The sequence below is a fragment of the Temnothorax americanus genome, unplaced genomic scaffold (genome assembly GCF_048541705.1).
Source record: "Temnothorax americanus isolate GAGA-0224 unplaced genomic scaffold, ASM4854170v1 Scaffold130, whole genome shotgun sequence".
Taxonomy (NCBI): domain Eukaryota; kingdom Metazoa; phylum Arthropoda; class Insecta; order Hymenoptera; family Formicidae; genus Temnothorax; species Temnothorax americanus.
In genome coordinates this window covers 161,655-186,415 of record NW_027509265.1, presented here as the reverse complement: position 1 = coordinate 186,415, position 24,761 = coordinate 161,655, and the positions used below count along the sequence as shown (strand labels likewise).

The 24,761-nt window shown below is 34.9% G+C and overlaps 1 pseudogene; it reads right to left on the bottom strand.

Moving 5' to 3' along the window:
- Positions 1-13,344: 13,344 nt before the first annotated feature.
- LOC143894194 (uncharacterized) overlaps positions 13,345-24,761 on the bottom strand; it is a 28,639-nt pseudogene continuing 17,222 nt past the window's right edge.

Genomic DNA, 24,761 nt, shown 5'->3' with positions numbered 1-24,761 from the left:
TGCAGCTGTTAAAACAATGTAAGTATAATACACGTTTACGCGAGCGTTACTTCTGTAGTAACTTACGATAATTCCTTCGCGTAAATGAGATTTTGTAGTAACTTACGATAATTTACTCCGCGTAAACGAGTGAATTATCGTAAATTACTACAAAAGTAACGCTAACGTAAAGTAACGTAAACGTAGTAATATAGTCTGATATAATGTAATGAAGCATGAAATATCTTGTAAAATATTTACTTCTCATTTATTTTTATATTTTTATGCACAAAAGATTAAATAAATAAGAAATAAATAAATCGATTAATATAAAGAAAAAATATAATTGCAATTAAAAAAAACTTACAAGTTGCAATGTACAATTGCATACTTTTTTAAAATCAATTTTTTTTAAGACCAATTAGTTTATCTCATTATTTTACACAAAAGTATAAAGATAAGATCATCGAAAATAAATGTTCTATATGATATTTCATATAATATCTTGGAGCCTATTTTACGTATCTTTTCACGAAGTGAAAATGCGAAAAGTGTCAGAATTCACTATAGAGTATCTATGATTTCATTGATCGAAATCTAAGTAAATCTGTTCGCATTTTTACCTCGTAAAAAGATATATGTAATAGGCCCCCTTGTGTCAAATTATGTTAGAATGAAATATTAAACGTCTCGCTAAATATTCGTTTCTTTTTTATAATATTTCCTAATACTTTTCCTTATACTTTCGTAGAATAGAGATAGGTGTTAGATAAGGATTTTTATATTAATATAAAAAAGAATCAAAACTTATGTGAAAGATAACTTATATAGTTCCAGTATAATAAAAAATATGAATAATTTTTGACAGCCAATATGAGAGAAAGTAAGGCATAGTTTCTTACTTCTTTGCGTATTATCACGTCTATTGCGTCCACCGCGTTTACCACGACGTCTTTCGCGAGATCTTCCGCGAACATGCGAAGAAAACTTGTTCGTCCTAGCATCGTCCAATATAGGGCTGCCCGCTCCGAATGAGTAATAATTGTTTCCGACTCTATCAATTGAATGTAGAAGATGAATTAAAAATTAAAAATGAAAAATATATGATATACAGAATAATATTAGAACAATTACTTGGCCTTTGAAAAACAATTCTGAGACGACTTTTTTTCAAAACTTGGTCGGAAACTTAATCTTTTAATTATAAAAAGAAAATTACGAATCGGATATAGGAGATAGGCAAAAGCGGCGCAATTCGCCGCCAGACTCGAGATTATACATACATAAAGGCCTATACGACTGACGATAAATTGCGCCGTCTTTGCTTACATCTTGTACGCGCTATCTCCGTAATAGGCTAAAATAACCTGACTTCGAAGCGCGGATCTAGCTCGCGGCGGGCCTGGGTTCAAAGGAGGTGCGGAGAAGCAGACGGGTGGCGAGGTTAGCGAAATGAAGGCGTGTCTCGGTTAACAGACAATAGTAACGTTTATTCTTTCACAATATACACTCGCGACATTTGCAAGGGGTCAATACGCATGTACCGCTTATTGTTAGGCTGGGTTCGCTCGCGTTTGTCCGCGCGGTTTTCGACGGTTGGGCGTGCGTGTGAGGCTCGTTGGTTCGGCCGCGGGTGGCGCGGGAAAACCCGCGGTATGTGCGGGGCGGAGCCGGCGCTTTTCGTTCGTCGCGGGCCGGATCGCGTGGTGGTAGGTATCGGTCCGGGTGGTGCCGGTTTCCCGGTCGGCGTGGCCCGGAGCGCGGAAAAATGGCGCGAGGCGCGGCGGCGATATGGATTGCGAAGCGTGGATAACGCGGTTGAAGCGGGTCGCCGGCCGAGACACACTCGGCGAAGACAGATAATGCCGGAGGCGCTCTATCCTTTTGTCCGGACAGGCTTCGGATGATTTGGATAACTGCGCAAAGCTGGTCGTTTAGCCGAGACACACTCGGCGAAGACAGAGAATGCCAGAGGCGCTCTACCTTACGTTCGGACTGGCTTAGGGCATGGGAATTCAGGATCGGTGTTGTCGGAAAGACGGGTGATCGGAAATCGCGTTCTGTGCCAGCGACGCCGGGCTTATACATATACGCGTCGCGGCGGCGTCGCTGCGGCGTCGCGGCGTGGTGAGGGTAGCGACGGCGATCGCGAGCGCCGGGACGGTGCGGCGGAACGATCGGTGGTTACGGCGTCCCGATGCTGCGATCGCGTTCGGCGGTGTTTGGCCGCCTTCGGCACCGCTCGGCGCGGTAAGGCGGTTGCCGCGTCAAGTCCGTTCGCGGACTCCCTAATATTATATGTTCAAACAATTAAAAATATGGGCACACCGTGCCCGGTCTTCACCCCGCGGGTAGTCGGCGGGGTGGCTTCGGCGAGGTGTTTGCGCCGGAACGATGCATGTTCGGGGGTGCATCGTTACAAGGCTATTCTTCTTATAACTCAAAAATTAGCTTTAAAAAGCTTTAAAAAGGGAATATTATCTTGAAATCGAGTCAGGAATACGTCTTTTGAAGGGATCAGTCTATGCATATCCAATGCTATATGATGTAAACGCAGGGAGTAAAACACCCTTTTGAAAGAATCAGATTTTTTTTCGGGGCGAATATCTCCGTAGCTATCAAAGATATAGAGAAAGTTTTTTAAACAAAAGTTGAATGGAATGAAGAGGGATAGATGGAGATAGATAGAGAGAGAGAGAGAGAGAGAGAGAAAAAAACAGTGACAAAAATATTTTTAAATTCTTTTATTCCTTTAAAATTTTTAAAATAATAAATATTTTAATTAGCAAATTTTTGTCACTGTTTCAAAATATGCTTAAAATCATTCAACTTTTGTTTAAAAAATCTTTTTTTATCTCTTAAATAGTTTTAGAGATATTTTTACCCCGAAAAAGAAAATTTGATCTTTTTGAAAGAAGTTTTTTAAACTTTTAAACATACGATTGGATATGTACCAAAAGAATACGTATCCCTTATTTTCATCTAAGAAAACGACATATTGAAAGCTCATCAAAATCAGATAAGAAGCACTTCGGACTTTTTTCATATTAGCTTAATTCATAAAGAGTACTAATTATGTGATTTTTCAACAACTATATCTACATAAAAATAAAACAGTTTTAAGGCTTTTGATAATTAATCAGCCATATTGAAAATCGTGACGTCAGAGGCGAGAAATAATACATAAAGAATTTTTGCGTGCAATTTTTTAACGAAGATATTTGATTAAAAAAAAAAACAATTTAGATCGTTTTAACACACTGTTAAAATAGTCCGAAAACTAACCTTTTTTGTTGACAATCAATCAACAGCTGAAAAATATGACTGTAATATGAAACCTAGCTTGCAGATGCACAATCACTTGATCGCATCATGACACTTTGCACCAAGTCCCATATAGTTATTTAACCACCCTTAGGGCCGATTGTTCCAACTTATTGGTAAGCTACTTAATAGTTAAATCATATGTATGTCTTTGATTATCCTTTACATTAGACAAAGATAGACATATGATTTAACTATAATATTAGGTAGTTTACCAACAAATCGGAACAACCGGCCTTTAATTATTAACTTATAACAGAAAAGATTAGTTTCGGACTATTTTAGAAGTGTGCTAAAGCGACCTGGAGTGTATTTTTAAATCCAAATATCTTTTTATGTAGAAATGGCACGCAAAATTCTTAGCGTGTTATTTCTCGCGTCTGACGTCACGATTCCAATATGGCTGCGGTGAGTATCCCGAAGCCTTAAGCTGAATGCAATACAAAAGTACAGGCAACAGGAACAGGGAATAACACAGGCAATTGAATTTTCAACCTAGCGCTAACCTTTGGAAGCGCGTGTATCAATGCTACAGCATTGATTACGTTTACACGGCCCTATTTACGCCGAATTAAGTTATATCATCGATATTCAAACTTCAGTATAAACGTCGTCATCATTTCTATCGTTTTCTAAAATACATAAAGCTAAAGCAATATTCCAATACGGCCGTGTGTGCAATACGACCGTGTGTGCAATACGGCCGTATGTGCAATACGGCCGTGTGTGCAACTCGGCCGTGTGTGCAACACGGTCGTGTGTGCAATACGGCCGTGTGTGCAACGCGCTGTGTGCAATATGATCGTGTAGACAAAGAGATATGTGCGCTATAATGCCTGTAGGCAATTGCTCTGTAGGCAAATTGAAATGTGTGCTATCGGGATTGTGTGCAATAAGTGTGTGCAATCGAACCTGTAGGCAATCGTTTTGTAGGCAACTGGAGCCCTCCCGTGCGTCGCGAGCGATGTAATCGCATTGGTCGATCGAGGCTGACGCGGTCCCGTACGAATTCATACACGTTATATAATTATAAAAATTTTATTATATGATAATTATTATAATAATTATATAATAAAAAAAATATTATAATAATATAGATTATAGCATATATGTATACTTTTTCATATACATATATACAAGATGGACAAAATACGTTATTTTGTATCAACTCATCATGCTATATTTTGTCCAACCCGGAATATGTATGTACATAATTTTCCTAATTTTATACGAATCGAAAAATATGAATTAGTTTATTTGTAATCAAGAAAGCAGGTAAAATCCTCATGTTCGTTTATTTATGGTAGATAGGAATTAAGACCCGTTTAATATTTTAACATTTTATATTTCAATTTAAATCTATATATAATCGATCAAAGTTGTAAATGCTGTCGACGTTTGATCGACGTCGATCTGATTTGCTATTTCGATCTGGGAAAGCTGTAGACGCCATTGACGTTTGATCGATGTCGATCCGATTCACCATTTCCCCCTTATAAAATAACAACTCCTCAAGTTGTAGATAAATATATAGTATTATACCTCGAAAAAACCTAAGTAACAAGTGGTAGATCTTTATATCTCGAAAAATCTCGAAAAAATCTAAGCAGTAGTATCTTTATTTCCGAAAAATTATAACCCAAGTGATACACGTCACAAAATTATGTTACCTTATCAAAAAGAAGAGTCGCGCTCAAGTGATCTATTACAATTACAAAAAAGAAATGATATCTCTTTAAATTAGAGCGCCAATTACAGAGAGAACATGTATATTGCCTCAAAAAATAATTGTTGCACTACTTTGAAAAATTTTTACATTGTGTCAATTAAAAAAGAATGTATGATAACAATTTTATAAAATTAAAAAATTTTATTTAAATTTAACAAGGGAATACAAGATATTTAAATACAAAGTTTACATGTGCATTTTTTAATGGTCACAAAAAATTACAGAGGTAACAGTACAAAATACAAATATTTTATTAAAATATTTAATCCAACGAGAAAATACAATTTGTATTTAAATATAAAGTTTATATATGTATTTTTCAATAGAATAAAAGATTTAATCACAAAGAATTACAAAGGTAACAGTACAAAATAAAAATATTTTATTAAAATACATAAATTTTTCTTGTAAAAAACTTGGCGCTGTTAGACCTCGAAATTTTAAATAAATAAGGACAACAATAAATAAAAATAATTTAAAGAAGAATGCGATGGGAGTAATATTAAGTGATTATCAGCGTGGATGTGGGAGTGAATGATATGGGTGTGCGTGACGACGTGGACGGCGGATAATGCGGCTTATAATTAAGTATAGAATAAATTTATTTATTTATTTAAAATTTCGAGGTCTAACAGCGCCAAGTTTTTTTACAAAAAAAATTTATGTATTTTAATAAAATATTTTTATTTTGTACTGTTACCTTTGTAATTCTTTGTGATTAAATTTTTTAATCTATTGAAAAATACATATATAAACTTTATATTTAAATACAAATTGTATTCCCTCGTTGGATTAAAAATTTTAATAAAATATTTGTATTTTGTACTGTTACCTCTGTAATTCTTTGTGACCATTAAAAAATACACATGTAAATTTTGTATTTAAATATCTTGTATTCCCTTGTTAAATTTAAATAAAATTTTTTAATCTTATAAAATTGTTATCATACATTCTTTTCTAATTGACACAATGTAAAGATTTTCCAAAGTAGTGCAACAATTATTTTTTGAGGCAATATACATGTTCTCTCTGTAATTAACGCTCTAATTTAAAAAAATATCATTTTTTTTTGTAATTGTAATAGATCACTTGAGCGCGACTCTTCTTTTTGATAAGGTAACATAATTTTGTGACGTGTATCACTTGGGTTATAATTTTTCGGAAATAAAGATACTACTGCTTAGATTTTTTCGAGATTTTTCGAGATATAAAGATCTACCACTTGTTACTTAGGTTTTTTCGAGGTATAATACTACCACTTTCTTTTTTTTTTAAGTAACAACATATACACTACTATACGTGTACTTGGCGCCTTTTTTTACCTTTTTTTAAAAAAGGTAATTTTGTGCGGATATCACGCCTTTTTGTAGTATATTACGCATTTAATAAACAGTATGTACAGGATAAAGCTATTTAAGGTATAATACTACCAATTTGTTTTTTTCGAGGTAACAACATAACAGGGTAACAACATAATACATATACACTACTATGCGTGTACTTGGCGCTCTTTTTTACCTTTTTTTTAAAAAGGTAATTTTGTACGGATATCACGTCTTTTTGTAGCGTTACGCATCTTAATCTTATAAACAATATATCTTATAATCTTACAAACAGTATATAATACAAGGTATGAAGCTAAAAGTGTTACGGACTATTATTTCTAAAGAAAACAACAATTTAATATTTTGCTTCATTTTTTTAAAATAATAAACTGTAACCCTTTTAGTTGTACACCTTGTATATATTTTTCAATTTCAACATAAAACATAATCGCAATAAAGCATAATTAATGTTAATAAGTCGTTAACTGTAAAATTCTTTATTTATTTTTATTTGCTTGTCTTACTGAATGTTGTTCGCAACTGTATATGTACCGATATCTTCAGGTATCGATATTTTTGATAATTATTTTTACGTCAGACATAATTTTAATTCATCCAATTTTTATTATGTCTAGACATAATTTTCGTCCAATTTTTATTATGTCTAGACATAATTTTAAATTAGCGATTTTTATTATGTCATGATATAATTCTAATTTTGCCGCTAGGGAAATTTTAAGTCGATTCTTATGAATCAAGCTTGAATTCAATGTTTAGGTGTCCCAGGTTGCCGATGACGAGGTCCACATAGTGCGCTTTATAGTTTTTGGTGTCCAGGTGTATTAATACCTTTCATTCGATGGCCACGTGTTTCAAGTTGCCGATGACGAGGTCCACACAGTGCGCTTCGTAGTTTTCGGTGTCTACATGTATTAATACCTTGAATTCGATATCTACGTGTCCTACATTGGGTGCGTTTAGCCGATACTCCGCTAGCCTAGCAATCGTGAGCAGTCGCTCGTTTTCGCTCGTTTCCTCTCTTTTGACCTAATGGATTAAAAGGAGAAAAAACGAGCGAAAACGACCGACTGCTCACGATTGCTTGGCTAGCGGAGTATCGGCTGAACGCACCCATTCAAATTTAAAGTTATTAATACACCTAGACACCAAAAACTATGAAGCGCACTATGTGGACCTCGTCATCGGCAACCTGGAACACGTAGACATTGAATTCGAGGTATTATTACACCTAGACACCGAAAACTACGGAGCGCGCTATCTGGACCTCGTCATCAACAACCTGGGACACCTAGACATAAATTTCAAGGTAATAATATACGTAGACACCGAAAACTACGGAGCGCATTATGTGGACCTCGTCATCGGCAACCTGGGACACCTAAACATCGAATTCAAGGTATTAATACACGTAGACACCAAAAACTACGGGGCTCACTATCTAGACATTGTCATCGGCAACTTGGAACACTTATAGACATCGCATTCAACGTATTATTACACCTGGACACCGAAAACTACGAAGCGCACTATGTGGACCTCGTCATCGGCAACCTGGGACACCTAGACATCGAATTCAACGTACGATTACACCTGGACACCGAAAATTATGAAGCGCACTATCTGGATCCCGTCATCGGCAACCTGGGATACGTGGACATCGAATTCAAGGTATTAATACACGTAGACACCGAAAACTACGGAGCGCACTATGTGGACCTTGTCATCGGCAACCTGGGACACCTAGACATCGCATTCAATGTACGATTACACCTGGACACCGAAAACTATGAAGCGCATTATCTGGATCCCGTCATCGGCAACCTGGGACACGTGAACATCGAATTCAAGATATTAATACACGTAGACACCGAAAACTACGGAGCGCACTATGTGGACCTCGTCATCGGCAACCTGGGACACGTAGACATCGAATTCAACGTATTATTACACCTGGACACCGAAAACTATAAAGCGCACTATCTGGACCTCGTCATCGGCAACCTGGGATACACAGACATCAAATTCAAGCTTGATTCATAAAAATCGACTTAAAAATTCCCTAGCGGCACTTTCTGCCAAGCGTAGAGAACCTTCTTTTCCGTTGACTCAATATTTATTATATATATACCTAATTTACCTAAATAGAAATCTTCCTCCTGACCGATAAGTCTATCGACCTAATTTCGAAATACGCGCGCGATATCGAAACTGGCGATACCTGCGCCGCCAGTGTCGAAAAAGTGAAAGTGACGTTCTCTGTTTGTTACATGTATGTTATAAAGAGCGGTCGACGTAGACGACGACGTATCTTAAAAATAAATTTTCGCATTTGGACTTTGCGTCGCAATATCTCCGCTCGTAGGGCACGTAGCGGAATATTATGAGAAACCCCCCCCCCCTAATTGGACCCCAAGCTATCGATCAAGCTTACTTAGAACTTGATTCGTTCACTCGTTATCGAGATCTTAACATCTCGGGTACTCGCAACCCGTCGCGTCGCGTAAAAGAGTCACGGTTGGTCTCGCTCCGCGTGTACTTGGCGCGAGACACTACCGTGTCTCTTGATTTCTGCTGAAATTCCTTATCCAAATAAGAACCGTGTATTGCATGATATAATTATGAGACATATGATTCATGAACCATGTGGTAACTGGTGTTTGGTTAATGGTAAATGTTCAAAACATTATCCCAAATTATTTCTCGAAGAAACTAGGATGGATGAAGATGCTTATCCTTATTATCGTAGACGAGATGTTGGTAATACTTTTGAACGTCCTGGTGGATATATAGTTGTTAATCGTCATGTTGTTCCATATTATCCTAAATTATCAATTTTATTTAATTGTCATTTAAATGTTGAGATAGTTTCAAGTATTAAATCAGTTAAATATCTTTATAAGTATATTTATAAAGGTCATGACGCTGCTGCTATAACAATTGAACCAGTGACAGAAAATATAGTTTTAGATCATAATGAGATACACAATTATATCGAAGCTCGTTATGTAGGACCAGTAAAAGCGAGCTGGCGTATTCTTGAAAAAAAATTACAAGATAAAAGTCATGCTGTAATACGTTTGCCTGTTCACTTATTACCTAATGAACAAAACATAACTATTGAAAATGAATGCAATGAAGATGCAATTTTTTCTGCTTTAAATCAAGTTACTATGTTAATAGACTATTTTGCACTAAATTTGCGTAATAATGAAGCAAAAAATTATTTATATACAGAAATTCCATGTCATTATACATTTAAAAAAGAAAAAGTTAATGGTCAAAATGTTTCACGTTGGGTTAAACGTAGTAGTCATTTTAATTGTATAGGACGAATGTATTCCATTAGTCCAACCCAAATAGAATTATTTTATTTACGATTATTGTTACTCACTGTCAAAGAAGCTATAAGTTTTGAAGATCTAAGGACTATTAATGGGCAAAATTATCAAACATTTACAGCTACATGTTTAGCTTTAGATTTGATTGAAGATGATGATGAATGGATACGAGCTATGGATGAAGCTGTTAAATGGATGATGCCACGACAACTTCGTAGATTATTTGTACGAATTTTACTACATTGTCAACCATTATATCCAGAAGAACTTTGGGAAAGACAAAGAAAAACATATATTAAAATTAACGCTATGCTTCGCGCTGAAGATAAAAGTCTTGCTGACTTTCCACAAATGGAACAATTGATAGACAATGTTGAAGAGGAAGATTATATGACACTTGATCAAATTACAGAAATTGGTACGAGACAGTATAGTCAATTAAATAATGAGCAAAAAAAATAGTTGATACCGTGTTAAACAGATTAGATGATAATAATAATACTAGAAATTGCTTTTATATTGATGGTCCTGGTGGAACGGGTAAAACGTTCGTATATACAACTATTTATTATTTAGCCAAAATTAGAAGTAAACGTGTATGTACTATGGCTTTTACAGGTATTGCAGCAACATTACTTCCTGAAGGAAAACAGTTCATAAAACATTTGGCTTGCCAGTTCCGTTACTTAATGATTCGTCATCCGTTATTAAAATTCAATCAAAAGAAGCTAAATATTAAAAAAATAGATATTTTTATTTGGGATGAAGCGCCTATGGCATCTCGATACGCTTTAGAAATAGTAGATCGAACGTTGCGTGATATTATGAATAACAATTTACCTTTTGGTGGAAAAATTATCGTATTAGGTGGTGATTTTAGACAACTTCTTCCGATCAAGATACGAAGTACTCAAAGTGAAATAGTGAATCTTTCTATTAAGTTTAGCTATACCTGGAAATATTTTTTAAATTTTTCTTTAACGCAAAATATGCGAGTTTTTCAAGAAGAAATTAAATTGCAAAATTTCTATTGGATATGGGTAATGGGATATTAAATGATTCTGAAGATAATATGGAAGTTCCTGAATGTTGTGTAGCACCAATTGATTCAGATATTGTAGCAGACATATATGGCGATGTAATTCGTAAAAAAGAATTTGATAAAATAGCTAAAAGAGCGGTACTCTCTGCAAGAAATGTCGATGTTGACAAAATTAATAAACAAGTTGTTGAATTATTAGATGTAAGTGGCGAGCGAATTTATACAAGTGTTGATAGTGCTGTAAATTGTAATGATAATGATGATATTGTTGAGTCTTTATTATCAGAATATTTAAATAGCCTTTCTCCAGCATGTCTTTCTCCTCACGAGTTGCGTTTAAGACCAAATTGTATTGTTATGTTAATTAGAAATCTTAGCATTAATGAAGGCCTTTGTAATGGTACTAGATTAATAGTTCTTGAGCTTGAAAATAATTTATTAAAATGCAAGATTTTAACAGGTGACAAAGCAGATGATATTGTTTTCTTAAATCGTATAACACTGTATTGTGAAAACGTATATCCTTTTACCTTTAAAAAAAGACAATTTCCAATAAAATTAGCTTTTGCTATGACAATTAACAAATCTCAAGGACAGACGTTTGACAAAGTAGGAGTTGATCTTCGTAAAGATGTTTTTAATCACGGACAACTTTATGTTGCTTTTTCACGAGTACGTTCTTGGGAGTCATTGAAAGTTTATCTTGGTAATCAAAGAGAAAATAGATATGTTAAAAATCACGTATATAAAAAAATATATATTTAATTACATGGTAAAATAACATTTTGCTAAACAAGTACACACAAATAATCATTTCCATATAATTTTGGCTGCTGAACACAAATTGGTTATCTAAATATTTCTCTTACACTTCAATAAAAAAAAAAGAGATATAATGAGCTAGAAAGAATAATTTTCAGAGATTTTATGATGTAGGTTTGCTAGAAATCTTTAAATTTCATTATTTTAAATTTCATTATATCATGCAAAAGTACTTTTTTATAAACTTTAAGTTTTTAAATAAATTTTATTTTATTTCAGTAATAGGTAATAAATTATTTAATAATTATACATTTTTAAGATATTACTATTTAAAAATTGGTTAGCATCAATATCACTTTGTTAATAAAAAAAATAATTATTGTGTTGTAATGCCAAATTTAATAAATAACAAAGCTAATCTCAAATATAATAGATATAAGGATCTTTACTAAAATTAGTATCTCAAATATATATAATAATTTAAAGGTAGTGTAAATAATTATTGCTGCAGATGAAATCTGTTGTCTAAAAATTTGATATATTGGTATTTGTATTTCTACTCGATGGTTTTCACCCGCTTCGCTTGACCGAAACTGATTTAAGAACGACGAATTATTTACAATTTAAGAACAACGATTAAATTGCGCGTTCGCGCTTGATCAACACAAATGGCATCGCGTCTGCCAATTCGTCAAATGGCAATTAGCACGCGGGCAGAGAAGCGGAGTTAAAGTACAAACTTCCTGCCCCCATGTGCGCGCACTACGACCTATAATAATTACCATTAAGAACGTTTCCATTCGGAACGCCTGGATCGAAACGCCAAACCCACGGTGCGGGTGTTAATCATCACGTTGGGTATGGTGGTTTCTTGTTTCGCAGAATTACGTCTCGGCGTTTCTTGACGATCAACATCGCGAAAAATCGCATGACTTGCTCAGGCAGTTACGCGAAGAAATCTATCGCGCTTTGGACTTTATAAAATGCTTGCGTATTTTTTTAAAACGCTTTCGAAAGAAAATGAGATAATTGCTAAAAAATTTTCGAGATACTTTTACACTTTTATCTATTTTTTTTTTCAAGAATTATATGTATTCTATATGTTTATATGCATTTTTGAGCATTATGGCAAGTAAAAAAATAGTTATTAAATTGTGTTGTAATGCCAAATTTGATAAATAATAAATAATTAAAATTAAATTATTGTTTATAAAATAATAAAAAAATTTTTTTGTTTATAATAAATCTTTATCAGACACTATTTAATATATAAAAAAATAATTTTTTTAATAATATTACCTTAATATTTTTATACTTAAGAGTTAAGCGAATCAACATTTAATCAATGAATTAAAATTAAATTTAGAATTATATATAAAATTAATATATAATAATTTATAATATAATATAATATTTAATAAAATAATATTAATATACACACACACACACATAAATATATATATAATATCCAGTAAAAATTTTTATTATTGAATATAGTTTTCAATAATTAGGCTTAATAAACGGTAACTCATTTAAATCTTATAACTTAATTATAGTGTAAGACAATTGTTTGACAATTATACGACAATCAAAAGTGTATTTTTATAAATTCCGTAAATCCTTTATTCTTTAAATAGAAAGATCTTTAGATATCTTCATTAAAATAAGAACACTGAGAAACAACAACAGATTCTTCCTTGTAATTTTTATATTTTGTATGTATGTTCAGTAGCAGTGCAAAGAATACTAAAATTAATAAAATCAAGTTTGGGTTTGTTAAGCCCAAAGAAATGTGCAAATCAATCCTTCCTGCCAGAGTCATTCTTACAATTTTTCTTGGAAAGCAACTGCAAAATATATAAATATTTATGTTTATACATTTATATTAATAATAAAATATAAGTTATTATTAATATATATCAAATGGATGATTATATTTGCTGTTTTTTAATTATTAATTATTATTAATTATTTAATATATTAATTATTTAACATTTGTCAGTTTGTTTGTTACTTTGCAATTTCAATTTTGAGTAAGTAATTCTGTAAAATTACAATTTAAATTATACTAAAATTTATGATTACCTTATTTGTTTTTAAGATTTATTAAGTTTTCGCTTCTTAGGTGTTTCAACTCCTTTTAATAAGAATGGTAACAACATTTTTCCATTTAATTTGGTAATGTTTGTGATATTATTACAAACAAGATAATATGGTTCATCTTCAAAAAAAAATATAAATTACATTTTAACCAAATCAACGTTTGATCAATAAATTAAAATTACATTTAAAATTATATGTAATACTAATATACATATAATAATATTTTTATAACAATCTGAACATATAAGAAGCTTTACCTTTATTTTGTATAGTTCCTGTTACTTTTACTTTATCACCTTTTGTGATATTTAATTTAAGATATTCATCTTTGTTAAAGTTTATATAATATGTATTTCTATTTTGTAGGTATCATCTGTGATTGATCCACAGCCAATTATTTTTTTTTAACTTACTATTATGAACGTTAGCGAAATTTGTTTTAACGTATACTTCCAATACTGTAAGATTTTTAAATTTATAATAATTGAAATTATTTTTAAGTATTTTTATTAATATAATATTATAAAATGTTTTTTTAATATTTGCAGAATACAAAGAAGATACGCGTATAAACATTTCGCTAATAAAACTTACAAACAAAATAATTAGATGTGTTAAACACTTCATTTAGTGGAATAGAGACAGGATCAGCGACATTGGTCTTACTCGGGTTATATTTGCCCAAATCTGTAATTATAGTGTTACTCCGTATGAGTAATTCATATGGTACGTTACCATTGTTAAAATTAGAGTTTCTAGGAGTTCTAGCTTGTACTCCATCCAAATGTATAATCTATCAATGTGTTCATTTTAATAATTGTATGAAGTTTAACAGAGCATTTGTATATTTTTTTAAATACATATGTTTTTTAGAAAAATGTTATGTACAAAAAGTGTAAGATTTTGACAGAGATAAATAATGGTAAAATAAATTTAAAAAAAAATTAATTTTTTAAACTTACATAAAGGTCCTTATCATTTTTCAAATAGAATTGTATAAATATAAATACTACGAGAAATACGACCATTTTTTGATATACAATCAAATTGGAAAGAAGCGTCACATATGGTCAGAGCTTAGATCTATGGTAGTCCCCAATACCTCAAAATTTTAAATAAATAAATAAACTTATTCTATACTTAATTATAAGCCGCATTATCCGCCGTCCGCGTCGTCACGCACACCCATATCATTCACTCCCACATCCACGCTGATAATTATTTAATATTACTCCCATCGCATTCTTCTCTGAATTATTTTTATTTATTGTTGTCCTTATTTATTTAAAATTTTGAGGTTTTGAGAGAAGATTTATTTAAAATTTTGAGGTCTAACAACGCCAAGTTTTTTTACAAGAAAAATTTATGTATTTTAATTAAATATTTTTATTTTGTACTGTTACCTCTGTAATTCTTTGTGATTAAATCTTTTATTCTATTAAAAAATACGTATATAAAATTTATATTTAAATACAAATTGTATTCCCTCGTTGAATTAAATATTTTAATAAAATATTTGTATTTTGTACTGTTACCTCTGTAATTCTTTGTGACCATTAAAAAATACACATGTAAACTTTGCATTTAAATATCTTGTATTCCCTTGTTAAATTTAAATAAAATTTTTTAATCTTATAAAATTGTTATCATACATTCTTTTCTAATTGACACAATGTAAAGATTTTTCAAAGTAGTGCAACAATTATTTTTTGAGGCAATATACATGTTCTCTCTGTAATTGGCGCTCTAATTTAAAGAGATATCATTTCTTTTTTTGTAATGGTAATAGATCACTTGAAGCGCGACTCTTCTTTTTGATAAGGTAACATAATTTTGTGACGTGTATCACTTGGGTTATAATTTTTCGAAAATAAAGATACTACTGCTTAGATTTTTTCGAGATTTTTCGAGATATAAAGATCTACCATTTGTTACTTAGGTTTTTTCGAGGTATAATACTACACTTTCTTTTTTTTTTAGGTAACAACATATACACTACTATACGTGTACTTGGCGCCTTTTTTTTACCTTTTTTTTAAAAAGGTAATTTTGTGCGGATATCACGCCTTTTTGTAGTATATTACGCATTTTATAAACAGTATGTACAGGATAAAGCTATTTGGAGGTATAATACTACCACTTTGTTTTTTTCGAGGTAACAACATAACAGGGTAACAACATAATACATATACACTACTATGCGTGTACTTGGCGCTCTTTTTTACCTTTTTTTTAAAAAGGTAATTTTGTACGGATATCATGCCTTTTTGTAGTGTTACGCATCTTAATCTTATAAACAATATATCTTATAATCTTATAAACAGTATATAATACAAGGTATGAAGCTAAAAATGTTACGGACTATTATTTTTAAAGAAAACAACAATTTAATATTTTGCTTAGTTTTTTTTAAATCTGTAACCTTTTTAGTTGTATATATGTAGTTATATATACACGTTGTATATATTTTTCAATTTCAACATAAAACATAATCGCAATAAAGCATGATTAATGTTAATAAGTCGTTAACTGTAAAATTCTTTATTTATTTTTATTTGCGTGTCTTACTGAATGTTGTTTGCAACTGTATATGTACCGATATCTTCAGGATTTTTGATAATTATTTTTACGTCAGACATAATTTTAATTCATCCAATTTTTATTATGTCTAGACATAATTTTAATTTAGCGATTTTTATTATGTCATGACATAATTTTAATTTTGCCGCTAGGGAAATTTTAAGTCGATTGTTATGAATCAAGCTTGAATTCAATGTCTAGGTGTCCCAGGTTGCCGATGACGAGGTCCACATAATGCGCTTCGTAGTTTTCGGTGTCTACATGTATTAATACCTCGAATTCGATATCTACGTGTCCTACATTGGGTGCGTTTAGCCGATATTCCGCTAGCCTAGCAATCGTGAGCAGTCGCTCGTTTTCGCTCGTTTCCTCTCTTTTGACCTAATGGATTAAAAGGAGAGGAAACGAGCGAAAACGAGCGACTGCTCACGATTGCTAGGCTAGCAGAGTATCGGCTGAACGCACCCATTCAGATTTAAAGTTATTAATACACCTAGACACCAAAAACTATGAAGCGCACTATGTGGACCTCGTCATCGGCAACCCGGAACACGTAAACATCAAATTCGAGGTATTATTACACCTAGACACCAAAAACTACAGAGCGCGCTATCTGGACCTTGTCATCAGCAACCTGGGACACCTAGACATCGAATTCAACGTACGATTACACCTGGACACCGAAAACTATGAAGCGCACTATCTGGATCTCGTCATCGGCAACCTGGGACACGTGAACATCGATATTCGAGGTATTATTACACCTAGACACCGAAAACTACGGAGCGCAATATCTGGACCTCGTCATCAGCAACCTGGGACACCTAGACATCAATTAAGGTATTAATACACGTAGACACCGAAAACTACGGAACTCACTATCTAGACATCATCATCGGCAACCTAGAACACCTAGACATCGCATTCAACGTATTATTACACCTGGACACCGAAAACTACGAAGCGCACTATGTGGACCTCGTCATCGGCAACCTGGGACACCTAAACATCGAATTCAACGTACGATTACACCTGGTCACCGAAAACTATGAAGCGCACTATCTGGATCCCGTCATCGGCAACCTGGGACACGTGGACATCGAATTCAAAGTATTAATACACGTAGACACCGAAAACTACGGAGCGCACTATGTGGACCTCGTCATCGGCAACCTGGGACACGTGGACATCGAATTCAAGGTATTGATACACGTAGACACCGAAAACTACGGAGCGCACTATGTGGACCTCGTCATCGGCAACCTGGGACACGTAGACATCGAATTCAACGTATTATTACACCTGGACACCGAAAACTATGAAGCGCACTATCTGGACCTCGTCATCGGCCACCTGGGATTCCTAGAAATCGAATTCAAGCTTGATTCATAAAAATCGACTTAAAAATTCCCTAGCGGCACTTTCTGCCAAGCGTAGAGAATCTTTTTTTCCGTTGACTCAATATATATTATTTATATATATACCTAATTTACCTAAATAGAAATCTTCCTCCTGACCGATAAGTCTATCGACCTAATTTCGAAATACGCGCGCGATATCGAAACTGGCGATACCTGCGCCGCCAGCGTCGAAAAAGTGAAAGTAACGTTTCTGATTATGACGTCATCATATCAGACGTCGGCGTTAGAAGTAGTATCTTAAAAATAAATTTTCACATTTGGACTTTGCGTCGCAATATCTCCGCTCGTAGGGCACGTAGCGGAATATTATGAGAGAAACCCCCCCCCTAATTGGACCCCAAGCTATCGATCAAGCCTACTTAGAACTTGATCCGTTCACTCGTTATCGAGATCTCAACATCTCGACTACTCGCAACCCGTCGCGTCGCGTAAAAGAGTCACGGTCGGTCTCGCTCCGCGTGTACTTGGCGCGAGACACTACCGTGTCTCTTGATTAAGAATTGTATAATTTTATTTACATAATATATGATGCTTCTAATTATTTTGCATATAAAAGTATTAATTCTCTATCTGTATACATTTCTTGTATCCTAGAGTGTATATGTAAGTCTGTCACATTTGAGATTATTTTTCTTTACTTTAAAGTATTTTTAAAAATTTGAAAAAATTTACAAAACGTCTGTCTACATTGTAGTTGACGATTTTATAGTTTTGATAAATATCGTTTATTTAATATTTTCTGATAGGCTTGCAAGTTTTACGGTTACAAATAGATATTGTTTTGGCTCAAACGCCGTAGACCCACGTATACAGACGGAAGGTTAAAGTAGAGAGTTATCACAAAAAAATAGTTTACGAAATATTTTATATTTTATTTCAGCACATCTTGGCTTGAAATATAAATAAAATACATCTTAAACTATTAGTTTTAAAAGATAAAACTGTTATATCTTTTATATGTAATATGGGAGGGTCTTAATTGCCTACAAATCGATTGCCTACAGTGTCGTTTGCCAACATCTCATTTGCCGACAATTCGTTTGCGCACAAAGATTATTGCCTACAAGTTGATTGCCTACAAGCACTATTGCGCACAATTAAAAAATTAAGAGACAAATGGACGTTTGCACACAAGATACTATTGCACACAAGCCGAATTGCACACATAATATTATTGCCTACAGATCGATTGCCTACAAGCACTATTGCGCACAATTAAAAAATTAAGAGACGAATAGACGTTTGCACACATAAGATACTATTGCACACAAGCCGCATTACACACATAATATTATTACCTACAAATCGATTGTCTACAAGCATTATTGCGCACAATTAAAAAATTAAGAGAAGAATGGACGTTTGCACACAAGATACTATTGCACACAAGCCGCATTGCACACATAATATTGTTGCGCTCGCCGGGTCTCTCACTCTTTCACAAGCACTCGCGGCGCGCACTCCGTCACTCTCACAGAAATAAAGAAAGACTCGTTGTTATTTCCGAAAGGAACTTCTTTAATAAATGGCTCGATAATACAGGGGGCTCGGGATGACACGTCCGAACGTGACGGTATCCCAGCTAAATCTGCACATCAGGTATAAACAACATCTGGTCGAAAATCAATATTTAATTGAACATCGGGCAATCAACATTTCTAAACAGGCGTTATTAAGGGCGATTCGCATCTTGACGAAAGTCGGCCCGTTGCACGCTTCAGCTCGGAGTCAGGGGAGTATACCGGGCAGCGCGCACGCAACAATATTATTGCCTACACATCGATTGCCTACAAGCTTTATTGCGCACAATTAAAAAATTAAGAGAAAAATGGACGTTTGCACACAAGATACTATTGCACACAAGCAACATTGCACACATAATATTATTGCCCACAGATCGATTGCCTACAAGCTCTACTGCGCACAAATAAAAAATTAGGAGACGAATGCACACACGACATTATTGCGCACAAGCAACATTGCACACATAAGGTCCGGTTTCTATTGTTGAACGGGCTACACTAGTTCAGAGGGCTGTACTTCTGAATTAACCGCCCTTCCGATTGAGACAGAGTTTTGCAAGTGATTTTGTCACGATATCTAGAGATTATTTATTGATGTCCTATCTTCGGGTTTTTAAAAGTTTTTTAGATTTTAGCCTGACAATCGTAAACAAAGCGTGCGGCGCTCTACCTCAGATACGAGATATTTGTGCAAGCAATCCAGCCGGAAAACATGCTCCGTGTACCGGTGGCTTTATAGCATTTTCGACTGGGTCGGGTTTCAAGCCAACTCGAGTTGAGTTATGACTATGACGTCACAAGCTCTACTTATTCTAGGTTCCAGACTGCGGTCCACTTGACGCTACAAATGCTTTGAAGCATTTCTTTTCTTTTTTTTTCAATAAAGAAAGAAGGAGAAGAAGAACGCTTCGAAGCGTTTGTAGCGTCAAATGGACCGAGCCCTAATTAGACAATTCCAGGGTCATGTTCCAAAACTCACTCTAGTTAACTAAAATGCTATAGTGTACGTGACGTAAACTATAGATTTTAGTTACCCAGAGTGAATTTTGGAACGCAACCCAGCATGTGACGTAATAACCTAACTCTGGTTATTTTATCTTTTACTTACGACGAGCGTTAAGCAGGGCACACTTATTTTTTGTAGAACGTAACAATAAGTTTTCGACCAATCGCGTTGCTCGATTCGGCCGTCTGTAACCGTAGAAGTAAGAATTGAGCAACGCGATTGATCGAAACCTTATTGTTACGTTTTACGAAAAATGTGTGTGCCCTGCTTTAAGGGCCTTGGCACATAGAAAAACTTAAGCAGTTAAACTTAAGCAGTAACCCCAGTAAAACAAGTACGTCGCATCTGCGTCGAATCTACGTAATACGTGGATGGAGATTCATCCGCGAGTTATCCACGTAGATTCAACGTTTCTTTTTTATCGTCAAAATCGAAGAACCTTATTCGCGTGGATTCAACGTTTCTTTTCTATCGCTAAAATCGAAGTACCTTATCCACGTAGATTCAACGTTTTTTTTCCATCGTCAAAATCAAAGTACCTTATCCGCGTGGATTCAACGTTTCTTTTCTATCGCTAAAATCGAAGTACCTTATCCGCGTAGATTCAACGTTTCTTCTCCATCGCCAAAATCGAAGTACCTTATCCGCGTAGATTCAACGTTTCTCTTCCATCGCCAAAATCGAAGTACCTTATCCGCGTGGATTCAACGTTTCTTTTCCATCGATAAAATCAAAGTATCTTATCCGCGTAATATCAATGTAGATTTTGCGTAGATATTTCCACTGTTTTACTGACATATAATTTATCAATCTCAGGAGACATTGATGTTGTCAATCGCAATTAATATAGCTAAATGGAACGTTTTAATGAATAATTTATAATTAATTAAGCTGATCCATCAACTATATGTTTTGCAACTATATGGTTAAAGGTTAAAGGATATTTATCTAATGAGGCCCTTGTAAGGATTTGATAAGAATGTTTTAACTTTATAAATATACTTTTTTCATAAATATATTTACGAACACAAAATTTCATAATGAGCCGGCACTGGTTTCGGATATTCACCCGACATTAAGAAATAATATCATATATCCAATTAAAAATTTTATTACTTTTTTAAACTAAATTTGTTTCTTAAGATGATTTTTGAAAAATTATATATTTGCGCTGGTTACGACATATGTAGACTATATATAACACTTACATCTAATTAAGAAGTAGTCTACCACGTAAGGCAGTTAGCTCACGATCCAGAGGTCCCGAGTTCGAATCCCACCAAGGTAAGTGTGTTTTTCTGAGTTTTTCAAATACGAGAAAATATTTATAATCATAGACTGCATCTTAAGAAACAAATTCAAATTTAGTTATAAATTAGTAATAAAATTTCAATAAAAATAATTTTTTTTTTATGCCGGGTAAATATCGGAAATCAGTGTCCTCTAGTATTAAGAGGTTTTTTTTTGAGTGAGTAATTCAATACTAACAATAATAAGCACCAGTAATCCAGTAATTTATTACTGTGTATTTTTAGTACTTTTTTCTGTAAGGGACGTGAAACTTTCACGTAAATTCCACGTCGAATCGATGATCTCATCCACGTGGATCCGACTAACGTTTTTAAGCGGATGATCCACTCGATTGTCTACGTGAATTCTACGTCGCTGGTCCACATGAAAGAAACGTGGATTCCACGTTCCTGTTTTACTGGGGAAGAAATCAACGGTATGGATTCGCTACCGCTTAGGGCCGTGCCTTAAGTTCTTGACTGTGATTGGCTGATTTGCTTACTGCTTGAGTTTTACTGCTTAAATTTTTCTATGTGTCCGGGCCTTAAGCGTCATCTACAATGGCAGCAGGAGTATGCAGTAAGACGTAAGCAGTAAGCTATTGACCAATCACAGTCGATTATTCTTGAATTGTAAAAATTCCATTAGTCAATAACTTACTGCTTACGTCTTACTGTACACTTCTGCTGTCATTGTAGACAACGCTTTAGAGCCACCATACGAGAGTCTTGTGCGGTGGCTCTTTACAATCGCCTACGGTGAACATTACGATAGATGTAGTTCGGGCTTAAGGCCCCAGACACACAATTTTTCGTAACAGTAACAGTAACGCGATTGGTCGAAATCCTACTGTTACGTTCTACGGAAAGTGTGTGTGGCTATCTTAAGGCCCGTTTAGGGAGCGCGCGCGTTAAAACCCTTGCACAATGGGCGCGTTCAGCAGAACTAACCGCTCAATAGCAATCGAACGTGATTGGCTCTTACTTTTAGACCCAACAAATTAGCGTAGCGTGTTGAAAAGACGACACTCAACAGTTGCGTCTGCTGAACGCAGCCTTTGTCAGGCAACAGGCAACAGGCAATAGGAACAGGAAATAACCAAAAATGTGTTAATTATAACCTAAAAAATTTGAATGCTATGAGTGGTTGGCAGCAGGCAATATAGGCACAGTAATTTCAACGTGATGGAAACTCTGTGTCTATTGCCCGTGTGTCACTGTTTATTCTACATTTATACATGATTTCTGATTTCTATTCCCTGTTTCTATTGCCTGTTGCCTGACACTGTGCAAGGACCTTTATCGGCGCTATTGTAATATTGCGTCAAGGGCACATAGGCCGGTATTCATAGTCGGTTCTTATTTTAAGACCGTCTTAAGTAATGTCTTAAGATGCTAATACGGCTTTGTGATTGGTTAATGACATCTTAAGATTGTACTATAGTGGCAGTGCACTTTATGCATTAAGTGCACACTTTAACTCATATTTTATTTATTATAAATTTTTAACAGCAAAAAAATGCAAAATCGGGCTGTTTAGGGCACTACAGATAAGCTTACTGATTAAAAATATCCTAAATGGAATAAGATTCATTTGATATTTTGGCTAAATGCTTTGAAGCAATCCTCTTCGATTTCCTTTCAATGAAGAAAGAAAGAAAAGAATAAAGCTCCAAGTGGACCGCAGCCAAAGACTAATAGCTTCTGCACACAAGACGCGGAAACGCATGCCGCGCGGCAAGAAGCAACGCGGTAGCCAATCAACGTGTTGTTTTTCCGTAAGAACCAAATGTTTATTGGCTACCGCGTCGCTTCTTACCGCGCGGCAAGCGTTTCCGCGTCTTGCTGTGCAGAAGCCATAAGGAATCAGGAGCTCGATTCTTGAATTCATTTGTAAGAGAAATGTATGCGCAAATGTTCTTACAGAAAAGTTGCAAGTCGATTGACGGCTATCGCATAGCTTTTAACCAATTAAGGGCTAAAGCACATATGACAGTCGTAGTCGTAGACGTACAAGCTTTGGCGTATCCTGATTTGTCAGGTCGAGGACTACGATTGTCGTATATCGCTACACCATGTTATGTACTTTGACCCTAACTTGCAACGTTTCTGTAAGAGCAACATTTTCGCATACATTTCTCTTGTGAATGAATTCAAGAATCGAACCCCAGAAATAAAGCTAATGTAGTGTTACATATGTATAAGCCCAAAAATGTATGTGAGCTAGTAAGCGTGAGATGGCGTTACTACAGTAACGAAGGTGGCATTAACACACAAGACAGCGAGCAGTAAACGTGCGAATAAAGAACGAGTATTCAATTACGTATAGTGTTGTTAATGAGTTACACCGGTCATCCCAAGTATAACATTGGCGACGAGGAAAAACTAATAAAGACGACGTCATGGCAGGCGAGTCAAGTATCGCAGCGTTTAATCCGAACGAGGACCAACACGGCATATATCCGAGATGGGAGAGATGGCTCAGAGGCTTCGAGTTTTTTCTGCTAAGTAAAAATATAACCGAGACGCAAAGGAAGAAAGCCATGCTCTTACATTACGGCGGGATGGATCTACAAGACATATTCTACGCTATTCCAGACTGCGACGTAGTAATAGGAAATGAGGATCCGTACGACAAGACGAAGAAAGTGCTAATGGACTACTTCAGGCCGAAATTGAACACGACGTACGAACGACACCTTTTTAGAAATATGGCGCAGAAAGAAGACGAAACGGTCGGTCAATTTGTAACACGTTTGCGTCAGCAAGCAAAGTATTGCAAATTCGCTTCTATGGACACAGGCGATCAAATTATTGAGAAAGGTCGTTCAATGGAAGTGAGGAAGCGTATATTAGAAAAGAGTGACATCGAGTTAAAAAAGGCGATGGAAATTGCACAGGCATTCGAGACGGCATCGGCTCAGACAAAGGCTATAGGAAATAACGTAGTGGCACGGATTACGACAAAGAGGGAGAACGTACGAGAAAAATTAGACAGTTTCGGTTCCAATGGTATGAAGTGCTACAGATGTGGTTATCGAGGACATGCACAATCAGACGAGAAGTGTCCGGCTAGAAACAAGGAGTGTACGAAGTGCTGTAAAAAGGGTCACTTCGCAGCGATGTGCAGAACATATCGAGATCGAGCAGACAAACATGGCGACGGTTTGGACAAGCGAGACAAGAAGGAAGCCAAGACGAACACCAGCGCCAACAAGGAGGGAAGAAAGTCAACTACGGTGAAGCAGCTAGATGGCGACGCCGCTGACAGAGACGACAACGAATATGCGTTTGTCTTAAAGCCCATTCTACAATAGCC